Source organism: Phyllobates terribilis, unplaced genomic scaffold, assembly GCF_046119375.1.
Source record: "Phyllobates terribilis strain yellow unplaced genomic scaffold, ASM4611937v1 Scaffold_2__4_contigs__length_985480577, whole genome shotgun sequence".
In the NCBI taxonomy this organism is placed as follows: Eukaryota; Metazoa; Chordata; class Amphibia; order Anura; family Dendrobatidae; genus Phyllobates; species Phyllobates terribilis.
Window position 1 is genome coordinate 169,906,665 of NW_027362762.1, and position 20,781 is coordinate 169,927,445.

Sequence of the window (20,781 nt, forward strand, 5' to 3'; positions counted from 1 at the left end):
CCAGGCATGGTATGTGTGTGATCTCGCCTCGCCTCAGAGCCGCCACCAGGTTACGGCCATTGTCACACACGACCATGCCTGGATGTAGGTTCAGCGGTCTCAGCCACAGATCTGCCTGCTCTTTCACAGCTGTCCACAACTCACAAGCAGTGTGAGGTTTATCACCTAAGCTTATGAGTTTCAGCACAGCCTATTGCCGCTTGGCTGAGGCAGTACTGCAGTGCTTCCAGCTTGTAACTGATGTGGTGATATCTGAGATGGAGGCTGAACATGAGGAGGAGGAGGAGGATGATGCGCAGGAGCTGTACACTGTGGGGGCAACTCTGACTGACATACGGCCCGCAATCCTCGGTGTGGGGAGGATGTGTTCCGTCCCAAGGTCTGACTGGGTCCCGGCTTCCACTATGTTTACCCAGTGTGCCGTCAGGGAGATGTACCGTCCCTGGCCACAAGCACTTGTCCACGTGTCCATTGTCAGGTGGACTCTCCCAGTAACTGCGTTGTTGAGGGCACGGCAGATGTTTTTGGACACGTGCTTGTGTAGTGCGGGGATGGCACACCGGGCAAAATAGTGTCGGCTGGGGACCGAGTACCGAGGGACGGCCACCGCCATAAGGTTGCGGAAGGATTCCGTCTCCACTAGCCTAATAGGCAGCATTTCCAACGCAAGCAGTCGTGAAATGTGCGAATTTAGGACTGTGGCCTGTGGGGCATTGGCTGCGTATTTGCGCTTTCGTTCAAAGCTCTGGGATATGGACAATTGAACGCTGCAGTGGGACGTGGACGTTGATGCTGTTTCTTGAGAAACTGCCATAACAAGTGAAGACTGAAAGGAGGGGGCATGCATGCAGTATGAACAGGGGATTGCCTTGCACGCACAACAGGGGGTTCTATTACACGCACAACAGCGGAAGAAGCAATGGTGACACACACCCGCTGACACTGGTCGTGGACCCTGGGGTTCGCCCCATAAAGTCGGGTGCTTTGCTGCCATGTGCCTGGTCAGGCTGGTAGTTTTGTCACCCCTGCTGATGCTGGCATGGCAGGTGGTACAAATGGCCTTTTTGGGGTTATCAGCAGAGTCTTTAAAACAATTCCATACTCTGGAAGACCTACCGGTTGTACTGGCAACGTCCCTCGTGTTGGTGTTACGGGGAACTGTTGCCCGCCTTCTGTGTGCGGCCACCACACTTCTTCTTCCTGCCTGTTCGGGTACTCTGCCTCCCTCCCCCTGTGTGCTGCTGGCCTCGCTCTGCGTGTCCTCCTGCCACGCTGGGTCAGTTACTAGATCATCCACCACCTCCTCACTTCCTGGCAATTGTGTCTCGTCATCGTCCACCTCTTGTGACAAATTGCCAGCGTCGACTTCCTGTGGCCATTCAAATATTTGGGGATCGCTACATGGGATCTCCTCTTCCACCACTTCAAGCGGAGCAGGCGAGGGGCACAAATATGGAAATGGACCAGTGAACAGCTCTTCAGAGTGTCCAAGTGTGGGATCAGTTTCTGTCTGACGATACTCGGCATGGTGGGAGGAAGGAGCATCAGGGTGAGGAGGAGTATGCGGTCGAGACTCACGGCTACTAAAACTTGACCGTGTGGAAGACAGACCGGAGGTGGTGGTGCCCAGGTAACTGAAAGTATTATCTGCTATCCAATTAATAACCTGTTCACACTGATCAGTTCGCAATACTGGTGTTGTAGTGTGCTTCCCTAGTAATTCGGTCAAGAAGTGGGAGCGAGAAGATGTGGCTGTTGGTTGTGGCACATTTTCACCTTGGCCACGGCCCCGTCCTCTACACGCACCATCACCAGAACGTCCAGTTCCACGTCCCTTGCCTTGCGCCTTGCCCTTTGTAAATGAAGTAAAATAGCTTACACTCGCACTATCAATGGAAAAATGGTAATATAAAGGAGATTAGAACCATGGAAGAGGAAAACCACAGTTCTATTCCTCTGGCCTACACCAGACTCTTTTAAACAGATATATTGGTGTCTGATCAGTCAAAGAGACACTATTACAGTTTTTTTTTACGGCAAAAAAATGCCAAAAACAAATACAGAGATTTGACCCGTGGAACTGCAAAACCACAGTTATAGTTATGTGGCGTACACCAGAAACTTTTAAACAGATATATTGGTGTCTGACCAGTCAGGGAGACACTATTACATATTTTTTTAATGGCAAAAAATGCCAAAAGCAGGATAATACAGAGATTTGACCCGTGGAACTGCAAAACCACAGTGATAGTTATGTGGCGTACACCAGACTCTTTTAAACAGATATATTGGTGTCTAAACAGTCACAGACTAAACTAGTCTCACCTAGCCAAATCAGTTCTCATACTTTGCACTGACGAGGGCCAACAGCCCGAAACACCGTGTCTGCAAATTGAGATTCTCGTTAAAGGGTTGATTGTGACTTGTAGGATTGCTACTTCCAATAGGTGGCGCTATAGAGTACAAGTCCTCTTTCTCTCTGAAGAGGCAATTTGCATATTAAACAGACACAGACACACTCAATTTTTTATTTTTTTTTTTGGGGGGGGGGGGATACCAAAAGGTTAATAAGACGCTTGTTTGTACAGTCTAACTGAGGAAAAAAAAAATACAGGATTTAGATGAAAAAAAAATACTTTTTTTCCTGGCCCCTGAGACCGGGGTGACAAGTCTAGCAATTTGACCAACAGGAGCACACAGGACTGTAATGCAGCGTTTGCTGGTATAACCACTGCGTCTCCTATACAGCCTGCCTGCCTGCCTGATATCTGGGATGGATATTAGTCCTGAGAAGGACTGTTTGTTTGATTTGGCAGGCTTTAGAGACCCTACAATACCTATTTCGCACTATATACACTACCGTTCAAAAGTTTGGGGTCATTTAGAAATTTCATTATTTTTGAATGAAAAGCACTTTTTTTTTCAATGAAGCTAACATTAAATAAATCAGAAATACACTCTATACATTATTAATGTGGTAAATAACTATTCTAGCTGCAAATGTCTTGTTTTTATTGCAATGTCTACACAGGTGTATAGAGGCCCATTTCCAACAACCACCACTCCAGTGTTTTAATGGTACATTGTGTTTGCTAACTGTGTAAGAAGACTAATGGATGTTTTGAAAACCCTAGAAAACCCTTGCACAAGTATGTTAGCCCAGCTGAAAACGGTTTGGCTGATTTGACAAGCTATAAAATTGACCTTCCTTTGAGCTAGTTGAGAATCTGGAGCATTACATTTGTTTGTTCTATGAAACTCTCAAAATGGCCAGAAAAAGAGAACTTTCATGTCAAACTCGACAGTCTATTCTTGTTCTTAGAAATGAAGGCTATTCCATGCAAGAAATTGCCAAGAAACTGTAGATTTCCTACAACGGTGTGTACTACACCCTTCAGAGGAGAGCACAAACAGGCTCTAACCAGAGTAGAAAGAGAAGTGGGAGGCCCCGCTGCACAACTGAGCAACAAGACAAGTACATTAGAGTCTCTAGTTTGAGAAATCGACGCCTCTCAGCTCCTCAACTGGCAGCCTCATTAAATAGTACACGCAAAACGCCAGTGTCAACGTCTACAGTGAAGAGGCGACTCCGGGATGCTGGCCTTCAGGGCAAAGTGGCAAAGAAAAAGCCATATCTGAGACAGGCTAATAAAAGGAAAAGATTAATATGGGCAAAATAGCACAGACATTGGACACAGGAAGATTGGAAAAAAGTTTTATGGACAGACGAATCAACGTTTGAGATGTTTGAATCACACAGAAGAACATTTGTAAGACGCAGAACAACTGAAAAGATGCTGGAAGAGTGCCTGATGCCATCTGTCAAGCATGGTGGTGGTAATGTGATGGTCTGGGGTTGCTTTGGTGCTGGTAAAGTGGGAGATTTGTACAAGGTAAATGGGATTTTGAATAAGGAAGGCTATCACTCCATTTTGCAACGCCATGCCATACCATGTGGACAGCGCTTGACTGGAGCCAGTTTCATCCTACAACAGGACAATGACCCAAAGCACACCTCCAAATTATGCATGAACTATTTAGGGAAGAAGCAGGCAGCTGGTATTCTATCTGTAATGGAGTGGCCAGCGCAGTCACCAGATCTCAACCCCATTGAGCTGTTGTGGGAGCAGCTTGACCGTATGGTACGCAAAAAGTGCCCATCAAGCCAGTCCAACTTGTGGGAGGGGCTTCTGGAAGCATGGGGTGAAATTTCTCAAGATTACCTCAGCAAATTAACAGCTAGAATGCCAAAGGTCTGCAATGCTGTAATTGCTGCAAAGGGAGCATTCTTTTATGAAAGCAAAGTTTGAAGGAGAAAATTATTCTTTCTAATAAAAATCATTATTTCTAACATTGTCAATGACTGGACTATATTTTCTAATCATTTTGCAACTCATTTGATAAATAAAAGTATGAGTTTTCATGGAAAACACAAAATTGTCTTCGTGACCCCAAACTTTTGAACGGTAGTGTATCTCTCACTAACTCAGCAGCACCCTCTCTACACTGTCTAATCTGGAGTGACTGTGTCCAAGATGGCGGCGCCCGTTATTTAAATACTCGAGGTGACGCTGTGCAGCCAGCCAATCACTGTAATGCCCACAAACAACATGGCTGCGGCATTACAGTGACTGGCTGGCAATCCCTGCATGTTCATTGGCTCTGTAAAGAGCGCCAAACGTGCAGGGCGGAGACCCGAGCTCCCGCCCGAGTAACCCGGAAATGCTCGGTGCTCGCCGAACATCTCGAGTAGTGAGATGCTCGGGCGAGCAACGAGCAATGTCGAGCATGCTCGCTCAACACTACTCAGCACTGCTAGTTCAGGAACTCTACCTGACCTGTGCTTAGCTTCACTCCTGACTTGAATCCTTTTCACTTGCAGGGGTGCTTCTTTGAGATACAGAACACACACTCCACCTTTCTCTTCGGCTCCAGTCAGATAGTAAACAACTTCCCCACAATCCCCCTGGGGCTCTGCTAAAACCCTCCCTTTCTCCTGTGACTGTTAACCCCTCTAGTTGCTGGATGCTTCTGGAGCACAACACTTCCTGTCTCATGTGCTTGTGTTACTTCTAATAGTTGCTGAATTCTTTTAAAGAAACAGCACTACTTATGACTGTCATACTCTGCAACAGCACTACTTCTGCATGTCACACTCTTCCCTCCTTTTTGAATGTCGTCCTCGACATTCGTCTTAATTGGTCAATCTGACCAATTCTGAGACAGTGGTGAAAGTTGGATAGCTTTATATACAAATTGGCATTGACAAATTGGTATAATGTTCATAAACATTGATAACAACCTATTCTTATGACCTTTTTCTTGTAGGACGCCTGTAAGAAATAAACAATTAACACAATTAAAACAATCAGCATCTCTTCAGCTGGAGCTTTTCATACATCTTCAACCAGCTCTCTATATCTATAACACTTCTTTGTTTCTACAAAGTCTTTTAAGAAAAATCAAAGCATGAAAAAAAGTCCAGTAGGCAACATCTTCCATACTGCCTCTCAGTGGTGAATACCTCTCAAGTGGGCTTACCTAGTCTGCAGGCAGAGATACCTGTTTCCAGTCGACAGTCCTTGGCACTTGACTTGGTTCACCAAGTGTCTCATACGTCAGCATCACGGGCCTCCTTACTTCTCGAGTCGACATCCTCCTGGTGGGTTGTTCTTCAGATACCATGGGTTCTTTGGTTACAGGAGTATCTTCATATCACTCATTTCCCGTGCTTCCTCAGATGCTCTTGGAGCTGCCTCTGTAAGTTCATGTACTTCTCCTGAGTCACCTGTTTCCACATGGTGTGGTAATTCCGCTCCTCATGAGTGTAGATCGGTCTCTTCAAAGACCGGTGTTCGATCATCAGATCTGAATTGAACTTCATCTGTACTCCTTGGTATGAACTCTGGAGCCTCAGAACTTAGTTCACTCTCCTGAGGATGGTACATCCCTCTCCTTGCCAGTCCAAGAAATACACCGGTGTGTTCTTCTCCATCGGAACTTTCAAGGTCACTATCCACCTCAGGAGCTTCAGTCTGTGGTGGTCCCTTAGTTGGACGATGTCGGTCTACTTCTAGGAAGTCTTGCTGTGGTGTGAGATAATCACAGGGTAGTAGTAAATTCAGATGGACTATTCTGGTTTTCTCGTCTCCAGTTTCCAATCGGATTTCATACACTGGGCTATCATCATCTTTCCTCCTTATGACCACATACACCTTGTCTTCCCTGTACGAACAAAGTTTTCCTGGACCGCCTTTCTCACGTACGTTCTTGACTAGCAACCGGCTTCCTGGTGCCAATTCTGCTACATAACATTTTCGATCATAGTACTCCTTACTCTTGCTCTGTCCTTGCGTTACCACTTTGGACGCTATGTTGTATGCCTCTGCTATCCATTCCTTCCATTTCCGAACGTACTCCGGATACGTTATGTAAGTCTCTGACACCGGAGTATCGAAGATGATGTCGATTGGCAGTCTTGGCGATCGTCCATACAATAGGAAAAAGGGTGAGTAACCCGTTGCATCGCTCTTTGTACAGTTATAGGCATGTACCACTTTTGACTGAGAACTCTTCCAGTCTTTCTTCTCATCAGCTGTTAAAGTGCGCAACATCGACAATAATGTAATGTGAAAACATTCCACTTGTCCATTACCCTCTGGGTGATAGGGCGTTGTGTGGGATCTCTGAATTCTACAGTACTTTCCTAGCTTGGCAAAGAGCTGGTTCTCAAATTCTCTTCCTTGGTCATGGTGTAACCTCGTAGGGTGGCGTTAGCCTTGCTGCAACATACAAGTCTATAGGCACAATCACAATTCCGTGTCAGAAGACCAAGTCTTCAGTCTGTCATTTGGGCATCACGTGACCGTGACGTCACGCAGGTCGTTCACCGCTAACGTGCCAGGATCATCCAGAGCACAAGTCACCGGACGGGACTCTGCTCTATAACGCGCCGCTCCAGCTATACCAAGTGCTCACCCCGCTACCGCCCAAACTCTACCACCCGACGGGGTATCCTCAACGAGGTAAGCCACCTACTGGCAATCTACCAGCCGCAACCTGTGACCATCTACCACAGCAAAAGGTAAGACCTTCTGACACGAAATTGCGATTGTGCCTATAGACATGTATAGATTTGTATGTTGCAGCAAGGCTGCATGGTCATCTATAACCACTAGGTCTGCATCACCTAGTTAATTTTGATCTTATCCTTGTGTTTCTCTTTTCTAGTATTTCCCTCAGTGGGTCCACAATGCCCTACGGGACCGTTCCACTACACTTAGACCCTAGATCCCTCCCAGGTATACAGTGCTGGCCCAAAGTATTGGCACCCCTGCAATTCTGTCAGATAATACTCAGTTTCTTCCTGAAAATGATTGCAATCACAAATTCTTTGGTATTATTCTCTTCATTTAATTTGTCTTCAATGAAAAAAACACAAAAAGAATAGTCCTAAAGCCAAATTGGATATAATTCCACACCAAACCTAAAAAAGGGGGTGGACAAAAGTATTGGCACCCTTTGAAAAATCATGTGATGCTTCTCTAATTCGTGTAATTAACAGCACCTGTAACTTACCTGTGGCACCTAACAGGTGTTGGCAATAACTAAATCACACTTGCAGCCAGCTAACATGGATTAAAGTTGACTCAGCCTCTGTCCTGTGTCCTTGTGTGTACCACATTGAGCATGGAGAAAAGAAAGAAGACCAAAGAACTGTCTGAGGACTTGAGAAACCAAATTGTGAGGAAGCATGAGCAATCTCAAGGCTACAAGTCCATCTCCAAATACCTGAATGTTCCTGTGTCTTCCGTGCGCAGTGTCATCAAGAAGTTTAAAGCCCATGACACTGTGGCTAACCTCCCTAGATGTGGACGGAAAAGAAAAAGTGACGAGAGATTTCAACGCAAGATTGTGCGGATGGTGGATAAAGAACCTCGACTAACATCCAAACAAGTTCAAGCTGCCCTGCAGTCCGAGGGTACAACAGTGTCAACCCGTACTATCCGTCGGCGTCTGAATGAAAAGGGACTGTATGGTAGGATACCCAGTGTAAGGCAGCGCTAGACATCATAATGGGGGATACTCGCTGCACCGGGTAAATCAAAGCACACCAGCAATGTCCTTCCGGTATTTCACAATGCTGCAGTTTATTGCACTTCATAAACCACAGTTCACCGGGTCCAACTCAGTGGCACGCCGACACACATATACATATAATGTTCACGAGCCAAGTGGCAGACCGGCCCACTTGCTCCAGGTACAGCCTTCAGCAAGGTAATCAGATAGCAATGTCCATAGCAATGTCCATATAACACAGGGTATTACCTTTGCCGGGTTTAGCAGTCTCAGTCCATTACTCCGCCACCACTGTGGCTTTGCGGCTTCCCAGGTAGGGGTCTCCAGCCGTCGTTCCTCGAAGGCTACTGGTTTGTCTTCACTCACATCCAGCCTGCGCCTTTCAGGACTCCTCCGCAAACCTCTGCCTTCCAAGGCCACTAGCATCCACACAGGATCCAGGCTTTGCCTTTCAGGCACCAGGCTTCACTCGGCCTCACTAGGCCTCTCACAAACGGTGTCCCACACACACGGAGCACAGGCCTCACACCGAACACACCTGTCTCCCATCAAGCAGGGTTTATATATGCATCCTGTGCACACACACACATACTGACAGGACCTTGCTGATGTCACAGTCATGTGATCAGACAGACATTCTGTGCGTGCAGGACCTGTGCTATGTCACAGTCATGTGACCAGTCACCTGAGGGGGAAGGTACATGGTCAGGTAAAACACATCCTGGACCATTACCGTAATGCCAGCAAGTTGCTGCATTACACCAGGAAGACCCCACTTCTTACCCCGAGACATAAAAAAGCCAGGCTGGAGTTTGCCAAAACTTACCTGAGAAAGCCTAAAACGTTTTGGAAGAATGTTCTCTGGTCAGATGAGACAAAAGTAGAGCTTTTTGGGAAAAAGTATCAACATAGAGTGTATAGGAAAAAAAAAGAGGCATTCAATGAAAAGAACACGGTCCCTACAGTCAAACATGGCAGAGGTTCCCTGATGTTTTGGGGTTGCTTTGCTGCCTCTGGCACTGGACTGCTTGACCGTGTGCATGGCATTATAAAGTCTGAAGACTACCAACAAATTTTGTAGCATAATGTAGGGCCGAGTGTGAGAAAGCTGGGTCTCCTTCAGAGGTCATGGGTCTTCCAGCAGGACAATGACCCAAAACACACTTCCAAAAGCACTATAAAATGGTTTTAGAGAAAGCACTGGAGACTTCTAAGGTGGCCAGCAATGAGTCCAGACCTGAATCCCATAGAACACCTGTGGAGAGATCTCAAAATGGCAGTTTGGAGAAGGCACCCTTCAAATATCAGGGACCTGGAGCAGTTTGCCAAAGAAGAATGGTCTACAATTCCAGCAGAGCATTGTAAGAAACTCATTGATGGTTACTGGAAGCGGTTGTTCGCAGTTATTTTGGCTAAAGGTTGTGCAACCAAGTATTAGGCTGAGGGTGCCAATACTTTTGTCCGGCCCTTTTTTGGAGTTTTGTGTGAAATGATCAATGATTTGATTTTTGCTTCATTCTCTTTTGTGTTTTTTCCTTGCAAGCAAATTAAATGAAGAGAATAATACCAAAGAATTTGTGATTGCAATCATTTTCAGGAAGAAACTGAGTATTATCTGACAGAATTGCAGGGGTGCCAATACTTTTGGCCAGCACTGTAAATACTGAATCCCAGATCCAATTATCTTGGAATACAACTAAACTCTAAACAACCTCCTTCTCTTTCATTCAAGGAATGATCACTACTTCAACCTAAATTCTCCAGTATTCCAAATTGACCTCTACGTGACCCAACTACTAACCACTGCTAATATCAACTCGATCTAAAATAGGACTCAGTCCCTGGTATCAGGACCATGCTCTACCTTATTTATTATCTACTATTTTATTCCTTATTGTATGTCATTCTATCTTAATAAAATATTTTTTAACTCTACCACTTCTCACTCCTTTCTTTACTCTCTTAGTCTAGCGCAAATTACCCTACTCCATTTTTCTATTTGATTTCTCTATCAGATAACATTTGGGCACTTTGTGGCTAGTGCCCCAATTTGCAGCAGGACTATTAGACCATCTACCAGCGCCACTGTATCCCTTATTGAAGGTACTTATTCACTGTATAAAGCACCTTTCACCGATTAGGCTGATGAGGCTATCTTTACTGACCGAAGAATCCTCCTCCCAGGAGTAAATCATTTGACCTCCGCACTGGGCATTACGTAACCGATGCCCCTGTCTCTCTTGCAGCTGTTCTAGATGGGAACACACTTGGGGATAGTACTGACACAGCCGTTTTACATCATGCGACGTTCTGGGGTTTGGTGAGATTTGGATTTGCTTCTGGGGCCTCCTCCGTGTCGCGGTTACCAATTGCCCCGCACTGGCAACCTCCTGTCTATTAACACAAACGACCATGACCACTGGCATTCCTTGGCATCATGTCCTTCCTCACCACATCTTAGACAGTGGACACACACCGTACTCTGATTTGATGAACGGCACGCTTCACAAGCCGGGTATCTTCTGTTTTGGAACCCACTCCTGGGTCTGAGGGATACAAGTTCTGGCCTGGAACGAATCAACTTTTTCACCTCAATCAACTCGGCTCGCAGTTCTCCTATTACTTCCTCCCAGTCAGCGCTGGCGGTTCTCTCTTTTGTTGGTGATTTAATGTTCCCTCTCGGAGGCGGCACTGGTGGATCTCCATGATGATCTTCAGACTGGTCACTGGGGGTCTCCAACTTCAGCTAACTCATTTTGGTGATTTTAGGAGAAGAGCCTTCCTTTAACTTCTGTTCGCTCTCTGACTCCAAACTAGCTGCCTCATTCATTTTTTCAATTAGGACTTTGTTCAGAATGCCAGGATCTTCTAGGTACTGTTTCAGCTGCAACTTGATGTCTTTGCTGATTAACCCCGTTCCCAATGATCACAAGAACTTCTTCTGGACTAGTCCAGCATTAGACTTCTCTTCCGCTTCTACATGTCTGGATGCAAACAACTGTCTATCATTCAGTTCAATTGCTCTGAACAAGAAACTTTGGGGTGATTCATTATTTTTCTGTGAGAGGTTAATGAGTCGGTGAAACAATTCTGAAGTACTCTCTACTTTATAGGGTCCTTTTAAAATCATCTTCAGCTGTTGCAAGGTCAGTTGACTCTTCATTTCCAGCATACTCCAGAGGTTCAGTCCTGGGCTGATCGCTTTCACCACCCCCTCAACGATCTCATCTGGCTGGTAGCCTTTCTGTAAGCCTGCAGCGATCTGGTGCAACAAGTTCATATAAGACAGTCTCTCTTTCTGTTCACACTCTCCAATCTGTCCCAGGATCTTGAATTATTTCCTTATGGTGATTTGTGGTGTTAGAGAGGACTGTCTCCCTGATTTATCTAACCTGAGCAGGTTAAGGGTCCTGTCTGAGTCTGTCACCCGTTCAGAGGTTTTGGTCGATTCCTGCAGGGCTGTTGTTAGGGCTTTGAATTGTTCTTTCAATTCCTGTAGTTCAGTCTGTGGACGGAGATTCCTGCTTTTGGTAATTGGTGCCGCCCCTCCATCCTCCAACTTCAGCCTAGTTAGAAACTGTGTTAGTTCCTGGAGGAATGTCCCCATGACGTCTTCAGCTTCTTTCTCCCCCCAGCTCATCCATTTTTGCAAGAATGGCAGCTAACAGTTGCCTGCGGTTGTGTGCTTTAGAAATCTGTTCTTCTGACATCTTTATATGTCCTGCTACTGTTCTCAAATCTTCACAGGTTAACTGAAGAATCAGCTCAGTAATTCTGTCCATTTGTATTTCTACTTCCATTGCTGCTAGTGAGTTTTCTTTAGGGCTGGTCCCCTTTAATTGGTGTAGCAGAGTTGATTTGAGGTGCTGTGCTGATGTGTTTTTCCAGACACTTTTCCTCTTCTCCCTCTACACGCTAATTCCCGCTCAGGACTCCCCGTACGGGAACCAATGTTACACGCACGCCACTAGGTTCAGATAGGGGCTAGACAGGTTACATGAATTCTTTGGAATCCTGGGGGAACCGTTATTCAGGGAGACCATAGACCATGTGCTGCAGCGTCTCTAAGTCACAGACACGTAGGTTGCTTCAATTGCTGACCAGACACACTTGACAAGAGTCCTCATAACGGTAGAACAGTAGCATTTAATAAGAAGCCGCACAGCCAGTATAAGTTAAGTCTTATGAGCAGCAGGCTCCAGTGACAAACAGTACAGTTTCCTTAGCAGCACAGCAGTTCACAGTCTTCCCAGTAGTACAGGACAGCACAGTTCTAATGCAAAGGCACATTAATGAACACAGCATTCTTTACAGTACAGTGAGGTGAAGCAGGAGGAAGGGTTTGCTGAGGGAGATGTTTCCTGTGACACCATTTCTTACAGTCCTTAGCTTTCTGCTTGACAATACTCTGCACTGCTAGTTCAGGAACTCTACCTGACCTGTGGTTAGCTTCACTCCTGACTCGCTTCTGTGAGATACAGAACACACACACCACCTTTCTCTTGGGCTCCAGCAAGACAGTTAACAACTTCCCCACAATACCCCGGGGGCTCTGCTAAAAGCCTCCCTGTCTCCTGTGACTGTGTTAACTCCTCTAGTTGCTGGATGCTTCTGGAGCACAACTCTTCCTGTCTCATGTGCTTGTGTTACTTCTAATAGTTGCTGAATGCTTTTAAAGCAACAGCTCTAATTGTGACTGTTGTACTCTGCAACAGCACTACTTCTGCATGTCACACAGACATATTGCCTGTTATCTGCTGGGGCCGTGGGGGCAGAGCAGACATATTGCCTGTTACCCTGCTGGGGCAGAGCAGACATATTGCCTGTTACCCTGTTGGGGCTGAGCAGACATATTGCCTGTTACAGACATATTGCCTGTTACCCTGTGGGGGCAGAGCAGACATATTGCCTGTTACCCTGCTGTGGGGGCAGAGCAGACATATTGCCTGTTACCCTGCTGTGGGGGCAGAGCAGACATATTGCCTGTTACCCAGCTGTGGCTGTGGGGGCAGAGCAGACATATTGCCTGTTACCCTGCTGTGGGGGCAGAGCAGACATATTGCCTGTTACCCTGCTGTGGGGGCAGAGCAGACATATTGCCTGTTACCCTGCTGTGGGGGCAGAGCAGACATATTGCCTGTTACCCTGCTGTGGCTGTGGGGGCAGAGCAGACATATTGCCTGTTACCCTCCTGGGGCAGTACAGACATATTGCCTGTTACCCTGCTGTGGGGGCAGAGCAGACATATTGCCTGTTACCCTGCTGTGGTGGCAGAGCAGACATATTGCCTGTTACCCTGCTGTGGGGGCAGAGCAGACATATTGCCTGTTACCCTGCTGTGGGGGCAGAGCAGACATATTGCCTGTTACCCAGCTGTGGCTGTGGGGGCAGAGCAGACATATTGCCTGTTACCCTGCTGTGGGGTCAGAGCAGACATATTGCCTGTTACCCTCCTGGGGCAGTACAGACATATTGCCTGTTACCCTGCTGTGGCTGTGGGGGCAGAGCAGACATATTGCCTGTTACCCTGCTGTGGGGGCAGAGCAGACATATTGCCTGTTACCCTGCTGTGGGGGCAGAGCAGACATATTGCCTGTTACCCTGCTGTGGGGGCAGAGCAGACATATTGCCTGTTACCCAGCTGTGGCTGTGGGGGCAGAGCAGACATATTGCCTGTTACCCTGCTGTGGGGTCAGAGCAGACATATTGCCTGTTACCCTCCTGGGGCAGTACAGACATATTGCCTGTTACCCTGCTGTGGCTGTGGGGGCAGAGCAGACATATTGCCTGTTACCCTGCTGTGGGGGCAGAGCAGACATATTGCCTGTTACCCTGCTGTGGGGGCAGAGCAGACATATTGCCTGTTACCCTGCTGTGGGGGCAGAGCAGACATATTGCCTGTTACCCAGCTGTGGCTGTGGGGGCAGAGCAGACATATTGCCTGTTACCCTGCTGTGGGGGCAGAGCAGACATATTGCCTGTTACCCAGCTGTGGCTGTGGGGGCAGAGCAGACATATTGCCTGTTACCCTGCTGTGGCTGTGGGGGCAGAGCAGACATATTGCCTGTTACCCTGCTGTGGGGGCAGAGCAGACATATTGCCTGTTACCCTGCTGTGGGGGCAGAGCAGACATATTGCCTGTTACCCTGCTGTGGCTGTGGGGGCAGAGCAGACATATTGCCTGTTACCCTCCTGGGGCAGTACAGACATATTGCCTGTTACCCTGCTGTGGGGGCAGAGCAGACATATTGCCTGTTACCCTGCTGTGGGGGCAGAGCAGACATATTGCCTGTTACCCTGCTGTGGGGGCAGAGCAGACATATTGCCTGTTACCCTGCTGTGGGGGCAGAGCAGACATATTGCCTGTTACCCAGCTGTGGCTGTGGGGGCAGAGCAGACATATTGCCTGTTACCCTGCTGTGGGGGCAGAGCAGACATATTGCCTGTTACCCAGCTGTGGCTGTGGGGGCAGAGCAGACATATTGCCTGTTACCCTGCTGTGGGGGCAGAGCAGACATATTGCCTGTTACCCTGCTGTGGGGGCAGAGCAGACATATTGCCTGTTACCCTGCTGTGGCTGTGGGGGCAGAGCAGACATATTGCCTGTTACCCTCCTGGGGCAGTACAGACATATTGCCTGTTACCCTGCTGTGGGGGCAGAGCAGACATATTGCCTGTTACCCTGCTGTGGGGGCAGAGCAGACATATTGCCTGTTACCCAGCTGTGGCTGTGGGGGCAGAGCAGACATATTGCCTGTTACCCTGCTGTGGGGGCAGAGCAGACATATTGCCTGTTACCCTGCTGTGGGGGCAGAGCAGACATATTGCCTGTTACCCTGCTGTGGCTGTGGGGGCAGAGCAGACATATTGCCTGTTACCCTCCTGGGGCAGTACAGACATATTGCCTGTTACTCTGCTGTGGGGGCAGAGCAGACATATTGCCTGTTACCCTGCTGTGGGGGCAGAGCAGACATATTGCCTGTTACCCTGCTGTGGGGGCAGAGCAGACATATTGCCTGTTACCCAGCTGTGGCTGTGGGGGCAGAGCAGACATATTGCCTGTTACCCTGCTGTGGGGTCAGAGCAGACATATTGCCTGTTACCCTCCTGGGGCAGTACAGACATATTGCCTGTTACCCTGCTGTGGCTGTGGGGGCAGAGCAGACATATTGCCTGTTACCCTGCTGTGGGGGCAGAGCAGACATATTGCCTGTTACCCTGCTGTGGGGGCAGAGCAGACATATTGCCTGTTACCCTGCTGTGGGGGCAGAGCAGACATATTGCCTGTTACCCAGCTGTGGCTGTGGGGGCAGAGCAGACATATTGCCTGTTACCCTGCTGTGGGGTCAGAGCAGACATATTGCCTGTTACCCTCCTGGGGCAGTACAGACATATTGCCTGTTACCCTGCTGTGGCTGTGGGGGCAGAGCAGACATATTGCCTGTTACCCTGCTGTGGGGGCAGAGCAGACATATTGCCTGTTACCCTGCTGTGGGGGCAGAGCAGACATATTGCCTGTTACCCTGCTGTGGGGGCAGAGCAGACATATTGCCTGTTACCCAGCTGTGGCTGTGGGGGCAGAGCAGCCATATTGCCTGTTACCCTGCTGTGGGGGCAGAGCAGATATATTGCCTGTTACCCAGCTGTGGCTGTGGGGGCAGAGCAGACATATTGCCTGTTACCCTGCTGTGGGGGCAGAGCAGACATATTGCCTGTTACCCTGCTGTGGGGGCAGAGCAGACATATTGCCTGTTACCCTGCTGTGGCTGTGGGGGCAGAGCAGACATATTGCCTGTTACCCTCCTGGGGCAGTACAGACATATTGCCTGTTACCCTGCTGTGGGGACAGAGCAGACATATTGCCTGTTACCCTGCTGTGGGGGCAGAGCAGACATATTGCCTGTTACCCTGCTGTGGGGGCAGAGCAGACATATTGCCTGTTACCCTGCTGTGGGGGCAGAGCAGACATATTGCCTGTTACCCAGCTGTGGCTGTGGGGGCAGAGCAGACATATTGCCTGTTACCCTGCTGTGGGGGCAGAGCAGACATATTGCCTGTTACCCAGCTGTGGCTGTGGGGGCAGAGCAGACATATTGCCTGTTACCCTGCTGTGGGGTCAGAGCAGACATATTGCCTGTTACCCTCCTGGGGCAGTACAGACATATTGCCTGTTACCCTGCTGTGGCTGTGGGGGCAGAGCAGACATATTGCCTGTTACCCTCCTGGGGCAGTACAGACATATTGCCTGTTACCCTGCTGTGGGGGCAGAGCAGACATATTGCCTGTTACCCGCTCCTCACAGCTGGGTATCACTGTGCAGTGACTGTACAGAGGGGTTTTCAGTTTTCCCACATTATCAGCCGCATTTTGTGACTATGACCCTCCAGCCTCCTCCGTTATCTGCCTATATCAGTCTATTGCAGGGAGCCCCCGGCTCTGCCCCAGCGGGTGTGGGTCGGGTCACACAGCAGTAGGCGGGTCGGTGACGGGTGAGGTGGGTGTGTTGCGGGGCAGGAAGTGACTGTAGTGGAGTGAATGGTGGGAGCATGTGAGTGTGCTCAGTGCTGCTGCAGCCGGGGAGACTCGCCATGACTGACCACTGCTGCTGACATTACCAGAGCCGGGTAAGCCGTGCAGTGCCAGCTCCGTGCTGAGGGCAGCGGTGCCAGTGCCGGACTGAGCTGCCAGGACCACATGTCGGTGCAGTGCCCAGCAGCGCTCCTGCTGGTAGGACATGCTGGGAGCTGTAGTGCTTCCCTCTACTTGCAGTGCAGGGCCTGTGAGGCTGCAGGCTGGTGCACAGTCAGTGCTCGGTACCGGAGGGGAACAGATGGGCTGACTCCCCGGTATCCGCGCACTTTGCCAGAGGGGGTTTTCCTGGAAACTTCAAGCTTTGACCTAATAAGAAAAAAAGTAATGGCAGGAAGAGGAGGGGAAAGTAATGGAGGCTCATTATCCCACAGAGAGGGGAGGGGGCCAGTGCTGGCCACCCGTGATAACAGCCCATGTGGCAGGCACAAAAGAAAGGACTGCGCTCTTCCTACACCACGTGTGTTTGGCTGCAGTCTATTGTTCCCTGTTATCAGCCACTTGTGGTTCTGCAGGAAGTGAGCCCTGCTCTGCCCCCATTATGTCACCTCTGTGGTTCTCAGCCCATGACCTACATCTGTGAGTGATCCCAGCGCTGGCCTAAGGATATTCGCTTTATGGGTCACTATTCTTAAGACGGGTTAGTTTTAGCTTTGGAGACCACTGGATTTTTTATATGGTCCGGTACATGGGGCGAGTGGCGGCTGGTTTCGGTCATGCGGTGTGGGCTGGTGAAACCGTACATCTCACCTGTGCTGCCCAAAGCTGGAGGGAAAACTGCGTGGGAGCCGGCTGGGCCATGTTCACACAGAGTTTGGAGCAAATCCTCCTATTTCCGCTTAAAAAAAACCTCTTCTCATTTATTTCTATGGGAAATCCACTTTGTTGTTCGTATGAGGAGTTTTTTGAGCCATTTTTTTTTCCAAAAAAGTTGTGGGGAAAAGAATAGAGCCTGTCGCTTCTTTGACGCAGATCCTGAAGAAAATCTTTCTGAACTAGGCACTGTCCAATCAGAAGGCTGCGAAAAACACTCCAGGAAAACACTTTTCTAAAACTCTTTAAGGCTGCGTGCACATGATGAGTTTTCCTTGCGTTTTTGATGCAGCATTAAACAGCATAAAAGTGGATTTGATTTATAGGAATCCCACACCCACTGTGCTTCTTTTTTACGCTGCGTAAAATCACCTGCGCGGGTTTAGGAGCCGCGGCATGTCAATCTCTCTTGTGGGTTTGCCAAGTTTTCTGTGTAGAATTTCCCCATAGACTTGCATTAGATATGGAAATTCCGCAGGTAAAAGACACACATTAGTTTTTGGTGGATTTACGAAGCGGAAACGCACCAAAACCGCATGTAATCCGCACCGAATGATGTCAATACCAGGAAGTTTAAAAAACAAAACTGCTTTATTTAAAGGATGAAACACCAGAGATAAAAAAGACTTAGGTCTTTTTCAGGCCGTCAAGTAGAAGGCGATTTAGTAATTGCTCCTTTTCTCTGGAGCTTTGTAAATCTGAATATTTTTTTTTTCTAAATATATATTTAGCGCTTTCTGGCTTGACATTTTAGGCTTTTCCTTCTTTTTCAGGCTGTTTTCAGAGTGAACCCTCTCCAAGCCCTGCTGGGAGGGGGGGGGTGGGGTGGGAAATCACCACCTAAGACTATGTGCACATGATATCTTGAGTTTTGTAAGTTTCTGGAAAACGCAGGCGGTGATTTTCCTGAAGCGTCGTCTGTCCCTGCGTTTTTATGGTGACCGCCTCCTTTTTTTTTTTAACCTTTTAATTAGTTGCTTGGGAGCGTGGTTGTTTTTGCCATATTTCCGCTCGTATGGAGGGTAGGTGACTGTCTGCTTCAGTAGCTTCCTAGCTCGGGCTCCTCTGCCTCCTCAGTGCTGTGAGATGCGGCGTCGACTACACGTGCCACAGTGAGATGCACGCCACTAATAATATAAGTATTTTGGAGCAAATAACTGAAGGTTAACTGCTTATGTAAACTAGAATGGAGAATGGTCAGGACACTTTTATTTTAGCTGCCTGATGGCTTTGGAAACCTGCAATGGTTAAAAAATGGAACATGCACAGCAAGTTAGATTGACACTGCTGCCTTGGTGGTCTCTGCTGGGAACAGTAGTGAGGACTTGAGGGGGGTTTTCCAAGCTTATTCAAAACTTTCCAGACAGAATGGATTTGTCTAAAATGAAAAAACGACTGTTACCGCTCCTATCCCACATCGTCCCTCCGGTGGTCTCTGGGGGGACTGTGAATGACGACAACACGTTCATCAGTCACCTGACTACTGGGGTCACTGATTGGTTGTAGAGTCAGGTGACTGATGAACGTGTCGTCATCACTCCCAAGTCTCACCAGAGACCACCAAAGAGGAGTGATGGTGTGAGATTAAAGGGGTAACACTCTTTTTTTTTTTTCCCATTTTAGACAAATCCCTTCTTTCTCGCAAGTTTTGAACAAGTTTGGAAACCCCCTTTAAGCCTTTCTGTGGTGTTTGAGTCTCAGATCCAGGCACACAGATGGGTTTTTGCAAAGTTTATAGAGTGCATTTTTCTCTGTTCTATTTTTACTTCCCTTCTTCAGATTCAGCCCAGACGGCTCCTTGTAATGACATTTCTGTAATCCTTTTTGTTTCATATTCATATATAGTTTATTACCACCTGACAGATTGGTTACAGAAAATTCTGCATTAGGGTAAATATATCCGAATACTGCCCACTGGTTTATAGCAGCACGAATCTCTTAGAGAAGATGTGACTAGTTTCTGGCCGGCTTCTTACCACTCGTAGATGTCACTAGCAGTATTGTTCCCGCAAGGTGACTGGTGACACTGATGCCATGCTGTTAGACTGGCAGATCCTTCACATATCAGGAGGCCTCTAAGCACCGCCAGAGCGTTATTCAGGATAATGGGTTTGTAAAGATGTCACTTACAGCATAAAAGAGCAAATGAAGTTGTAAAGCGTGCGACCTACGGATGGTTATGTGACAGTCCGAGTTGTTACACTGAAAGTGAGAGCGGCGGTATCTTCACAAAGCTGTAATTATCCTGTATGCCGCTCAGGTTGTGATGACAGATTGCCTTTAAGATGTGATGTTTGTAGTTAGGCTAAATATTCATGTGCACAACTTTTCTGTAAAACCCACACCACGGCCACAGCGTGTGAACGCAGCTTTTAGTGAAGGACGGGGTAAAACGCATGTATGAAGAATCGTCCAATTGTCATCTGTATGCCCCGTGTATTTTACATCCATGTGGCATCCATATTTATACATCTACATTTTGAAATGTTCACTATTAAATACAATTATAATAGCAATACTTCCATAAAGATCAAATGCTACACAGATGATCCGTATGGAAACTTTCATCTGAGCAGCCGCCTTCAGTAACCTTGGTCAGTGTGCTGTCCGGTTACTGTAAACTTTATATAACAATGACTTGATTTTGCAGAGGAGCATTGCTTCACCCACAAAGTTTCTGATTGTAGTGGTTTTGCAAAAGAAACAACTGTGCACTTGCATTATTAAGTGATTGTTGAATATGCAATTAAAAAACTCAATGGCTAATGGCTTCAGTGATTTTCAGCCATGTCATGGACACACCACAGCCTCTCCGTTTTGGCCCTTCACCGTGGACACACCACAGCCTCTCCGTTTTGGCCCTACACCGTGGAGACACCACTGCCTCTCCGTTTTGGCCCTACACCGTGGAGACACCACTGCCTCTCCGTTTTGGCCCTACACCGTGGAGACACCACTGCCTCTCCGTTTTGGCCCTACACCGTGGAGACACCACTGCCTCTCCGTTTTGGCCCTACACCGTGGACACACCACTGCCTCTCCGCTCTTCATAAGGACCATTCCTGCTCATACACCCTTCTTAGCCATGGGGACATCATAGTCACCACCAATAGAAAACGCTGTGGCTGTCGGCTATGCGGTGGTCCGTTACGTGGTGCCCTACCCTTACTGATTATTACTTATCACTACTACGTCGTAGTGGTAGATGGTGCGAATCGATTTGCAGGATCCAGGCCAATGGCCACTACAATCTGTAGCCTTTGAGAACTCTGCAAGCCTCTTGCGCGACTGGTTCCTCTT

The 20,781-nt window shown here is 48.0% G+C and overlaps 1 protein-coding gene across 2 annotated transcripts in view; it reads left to right on the top strand.

The window, feature by feature from the left end:
• The window catches only part of CDK4 (cyclin dependent kinase 4), a 283,108-nt gene that overhangs the window by 218,744 nt on the left and 43,583 nt on the right, over nt 1-20,781 (top strand). The window contains exon 1 of one of the 2 annotated variants that reach the window (XM_073663265.1): nt 16,552-16,703. The exons of the other annotated variant lie outside the window; for it this stretch is intronic. The gene's annotated coding sequence lies outside the window, so the exon portion shown is untranslated. Of the gene's footprint in view, nt 1-16,551; nt 16,704-20,781 lie in introns of those variants that run through there. 2 annotated transcript variants of the gene reach the window in all.